Here is a 5,138-nt window from a genome sequence, read left to right as displayed (position 1 = left end):
GCACGAAGAAACGCGGCGGGAGAGCAAGGGGCGCCAGGGTCCGGCGGGAGGCGAGGGCAGAGCGAGGGGCCCGCGCGGGTGGCCCGGGGAGGCCGGGGGGCGGCGGGGACAAGGCCTCAAGGGGCCTGGGGACGAAGGGCCAGCCTCCCTCCAAACGCGGCCTCGCCCGGGCGAAGCTCTTCCTTCCCCGATTGTCCCGAGAGGGCCTAGTCCCCTCCCAGGCGATGACTGAGTCGTCCCCAAACTCACCCTCTACCGACTCTTCTCTCCTCGGAGTAACGGCGACGCCACACGGCCTCTACCGTCCCAAGAAAAGAGCGCGCGACCGCCGGAAACGAGACGATGGAGCTCGGCGCCTCCCCAGGGGTGCAAGCGGCCGTCCGCGATTGGGTATCTGACCTGCTCATCAGCATTGATCCCCAGAGGCGGAACCAGTTCGCCGCCATTTCCGCGATCCTATTGGCTACAGGACGCGAACGACGGAGTTCGTGTGAACGACAGATGGGGACAAAGAGCGCGGTTCTGCGCCCAGTGCGCACGCGCCAGGCGCCGTCGGCTCCGGACCGAAGGGGAAGGGGGGGAGGGGGATGGAGGCTCGGAAGGAGAGACGCGAACGGACTAACGGAAAGGCTGAGAGCCCGAGTGACGGGAGGGGGAGCGGCGAGGGACAGAAGGAAGGGAGAGGAACATGGAAAGAGAGGGAGAGACGGAGACAGAGCCGGGGGTAGGGCGGGATGAGCGCGTAGGCGTGCGCCGAGGCGCCCTGCACTGCGCCTGTGCGGGGAGCGGGAGTAACAATGTCATTGTAGTCTGTGTACTAGATCTAGCCTTTTCCTCCTGAAAAAAATGCCCCGCCATGTTTCTTTTTTCACACTTCCTCATTAGGGCTTGCACTCCGACGCTCCATAGTCGATCACGTTGCTAGCTGCTTCTCCCGCTGCCGGGTCTGCTCGCCAAGCCCACCTGCAATAGTCTTCGCTACGGTGATGGTGATGGTTGTGGCTCTGGTTCTGGGGGGGGGGGGGGGGGGGAGCAGAGGCAGGATTGATACTTTATTCATTCTGTGATTACACAGAATTGGAGCCAGCACCCTCATTTCCATGGTAACCAGGGAACCCAGCAGTCCAAACACTATTGTTACTACGATTTACAGAGTTTCAACAGGTGTCATCATTGCCATGGATACATCGTAGGCCTCCAGATGGACCGATTCTGTGTTGTGTAGGGCAGCAATCAAGCAATCTCCTTCGTTTTGCCCTAATGCCTGACTCACGAGCCCTGTGCTTAATCGAGAGCTACAGGGCTCAACTGATAGGCGTCTGTAGTTAATTCCCACTCACTAATTCACACTCGGGGTTTCAGAGTGTCCCGCTGGCTCCACCTTACGTGGGGACACAGTGAACTAGACCCACACTGTCCAATAGAACCTGCTGCAGTGGTACAAATAGTCCTTATCTGGTCTGTCCAATACAGTATCCACCGACTATAATGTAACCATTGTGGGTTTCGTTGTTTTTTTTTCTTCCTCCCTCCCTTCCTTCCGTCCGTCCTTTTTCTTTTTGAGGCTTTGAAATATGACTAGTGCAACTGAGGAACTGGATTGTTAATTCTATTTCATTTTAATTAGCTCAAATTTAAATAGTCACACGTAGCTAGTGGATACCATGTCGGACGTATCTAGGTCAGTGGTTCCCAAACTTTTTGAAAATAAATAACACCTCTACCGTGAAAAAAGGAAATTTTACCTCTATTCTGAAAAAGACATTTTTTTTTTCCTGCTCGTGGGAAAAAAATCAAACGATACTCAACAGTATAAAAAGTCTCTCCCTCTACTCCTTCCGATGGTAGCGATTATGGCCACTTTCTTGCATTTCTGTTTTCTATGTTTGTACTGTTCTGATTAAACAGAAACGTTTATGCTTTTTTATACAGGTTAAACTATACGGACTTTTCTGAGTCCTCACCTACTCAATACGTTAGCTATCTTTCTATATAAATGGATAAAGATCTACGAGGATGTTTTAATATCAAGTATCTTATAGACCACCACATGATGGTTATTAAAATCTGTTGAGGGAAAAACTTACAAAAAGGTTACTATATATTCAGTAACATTTTAATGAATTTAGACTTTGTTAATCATAACAGCTGTTTACATTGGAAAACTAAAGTAGAAAATTAAAGGAAAGAACATATACATTTGTGTATCTCCTCAAGGCAATCCCAATGTAAGAAATGTTCATGTAAATGAATAATCGAATAAGCTCAGTGATGTCTCATCATCTCTCTTTATTAAGCCTTATGTTATAGAAATATCGGGGCTTTTTTTTAATCTCCTTTATTCATTTGTCCATTTCATCCAATAAACATTTATCGAGTATCTATCAGGGACTATGCTAGATGCTGGAGATAGACATGAGGAAGAGTTGGTCCCTACTGTTGGGTCGCTCACAGGCTAGCTTTTCCACAGTGTCACCCTAAATGCATATTTCCTCTTATTCACTCCAGGGCACTTCGGAATGGTATAACACAGTAAGTAGGAATCCACGTGTTTCCGGAGTTAAAGAGCGAACCTCACTCTAATCAATGGCTGCCGAATAGTGCTTCCATTTGTTTGACCAAGCCATATGTAGCCCTGCCTGTCTCGAAAAAACAAACGTTTGACATCCAGCAGTAGTTAATTAAAGCACATGACGGAACGATATACAGCCGTTACAATGATCTGGTATAACATCTCGTACAAGATAATTCCCATTTTGTAAAAACATGTAATAAAAGGACTGGAAATACATACATCAAAAAGAGCAGTGGTTATCTCCAAGTATAATGGGTAGGGTATCAGCGATTCTTGCTTTCTTCAGCCTTTCTGTGCTTTCCAAAATGTTTACGGTTACATTTATTTATATTTCTGTAATGAGAAAAAAAATGTATAAATGAAAGGGCTCTCATGAGGACAGGGACTGAGTTTTTACATGTTATATTGTGCTCGCAGCATTTTAAGGAGCGCCTTGTGGATGGTGAATAAGAAGTAGGAGAATCCAGGACTATGCGTGAATGTAACAGGAGAATACAGTACTATGCGTTAACTATAGCATTCAAGGCTGAAAATGCAAACGTTGAATTGCCCGCCACACTCTTATCCTACCCGCTCCCCATCGGCCCATTCTATGTTACAGCCTTTCACAGTCCCATGGGCACTCTTGGCTTAGTCAAAGACAAATATAGATATATATATTTAAAGAATATGAAGGCTCCACGGTGCAAAGTCCCAGACCGTGCATGAAGTCAGATATATTTCTCTTGTAATAACAGTAACCGGTATCCACTAAACACCTGCGGTATCCGCTAAACACCTGCTATATGACAGACGGGTGTCCATGTCACTTAATCTTAGTAGCGTCCCTATGAGGTATTAGCTCCATTATTTCCTTGCAGTCTTTTTCCATGCACACATGTGAATTTCTCTGCAAAATTTGTATCATTTTAACTCCTTTCTACAAAATGTAACATTACATCAGGAACATTCTCTCTCTCCAACAGCCTCCCCTGACTAGCAACACACCTGGCCAGGGGGATACATTCCTTAAAATCGAGGAACATACATTGACACATTATCATTCAAAGGTCATAGGTTACATAAAAGTTCACCTCGTGCTGTTTGAGTTTTGACAAATGTAAAATATATCCACCATTATAGTCTCACCGGAATAGCGGCACCATTTTGGTTAAAAGTGGTTGTTAATGAGTACATCCATTGCATGACTATAACCAAAATTGATTTAACTAATTACCTACTATTGGACATTTAGATTGTTTGCCTATCGGTGTTTCATGGATGAGAAAGGTAAGACCCGGCGACTGGACAAGTGACTTGTCCAAAGTCAACTGGCTGAGAAGTGGGCAGAGTTGAGATTCGAGTCACTTTCATGCGATCGGATAGCACTGCCTCGGAATGAATAATACGCCCGTTAACCGCCCTTCGACTGTCTGCCCACGACTGAAACCAGGCATTCTCCAGAGCGGCCAAGGCCCCAAGCGCGTGTTGGGAAGGGCAGGCGGGTCAAAAGACCGAGGTGCCCCAACTGAGATGGAAGACATTGAAAGTGCAAAGAGGGGTACAGAGACCTAGAAGTAAGCAGACGTGGGTGGGAGATGGGTACGGAGTGAAAACTCCCGGTTTTATCTCTGCGTATAAGGAGAGCGGAGATCCCCTCAAGGCCGTGTGGACAGTCGGGAAGGGTACGGTCTCCGGGAAAGCGGACGGGACGCGGACGGGGACGGGGACGGGGACGGGGGAGGAGGACCGCAGGGCTAGGAGGGGTTGGGAGAAAGGCGCCGGACACCAAACCTCCGCCTTCCCCACTCTGTGGCGGGACTGCCTTCTGGTCTGGGCCTGCCCTGCTGTCTCAGATCCTAAAGTCTCCAGCCGGGGTACACGGGAAAGTGGGGAGCGGGGGCCGTAAGGCGCTCTGAGGATAATGGGGACTGAGGACGGATCCTGGCACACGTTTTCTAAAGCCGGTGGGCCTGACGCTGGTGCCCCTTCCCGCGACCCCACTGCTCAAGCCTCAACCTCAGCCACACCCACAGGCTAAGGACCATCCAGGAGGGGGGCGTGTGTGCGCGCGCGTGCGTGCTCGTGCACTTGCGAGGCAGAGACAGAGACGGGGACAAAAAGAGACCAGGAGAGAGAGAGAGAGAGAGAGAGAGAGTGCCGCGCCAGGGAGAGGGCGGGGGGAGGAAAGAGATCGACAAGGACGGAGAGGAAGAGGGAGGGAGGGAGAGACAGAGACAGAGACAGAGACAGACAGTGGCAGAGAGAGAGAGAAACAGAGACACAGAGACAGAGACAGACAGAGACAGAGAGACAGAGAGAAGGAGGCAGAGCTGCCGGCCTCGGGCAGGAAAACTACTGAAGAGCTAAGGCAGGGAGCTCCTGGTGGAAGAGTCGAGGACATCCCAGAACTTACCCTAAGATGTTGAGGGAGTGGGGGAGTGTCTTTGCGGGACCTGGTTTTGGGGTCATCAGGCTCTTACGGCATAGGCGTTGTCACTGAGCCAGAGCCGTTTATCCCGCCCTGGGGGGCTGGAGACCGAGCTTAAGACACCCCACAACTATGACTCTTAGGCTCGCGGGG

General features: G+C 49.5%; 1 protein-coding gene and 1 long non-coding RNA gene across 4 annotated transcripts in view; both read right to left on the bottom strand.

Moving 5' to 3' along the window:
* The window catches only part of NONO (non-POU domain containing octamer binding), a 12,840-nt gene extending 12,436 nt beyond the window's left edge, over positions 1-404 (bottom strand). For 2 of the 3 annotated variants that reach the window (XM_025044422.1, XM_025044424.1), the window contains exon 1: positions 250-404. The gene's annotated coding sequence lies outside the window, so the exon portion shown is untranslated. The remainder of the gene's footprint in view (positions 1-249) is intronic. The other variant, XM_025044423.1, reaches the window with a different exon arrangement.
* A 116-nt stretch (positions 405-520) lies between these two features.
* Positions 521-5,127, bottom strand: LOC112477140. The gene is made up of 3 exons (XR_003045329.1): positions 4,971-5,127; positions 2,795-2,908; positions 521-1,010 (listed from the first exon to the last, which is right to left on the bottom strand). It is a non-coding gene; the product is annotated as an uncharacterized LOC112477140 (long non-coding RNA).
* Between the last annotated feature and the right edge of the window lie 11 nt (positions 5,128-5,138).

The sequence above is a fragment of the Pteropus alecto genome, unplaced genomic scaffold (genome assembly GCF_000325575.1).
Source record: "Pteropus alecto unplaced genomic scaffold, ASM32557v1 scaffold312, whole genome shotgun sequence".
Taxonomy (NCBI): domain Eukaryota; kingdom Metazoa; phylum Chordata; class Mammalia; order Chiroptera; family Pteropodidae; genus Pteropus; species Pteropus alecto.
The sequence above is the reverse complement of the archived record's forward strand: the minus strand, read 5'-3'. Positions and strand labels throughout refer to the sequence as shown.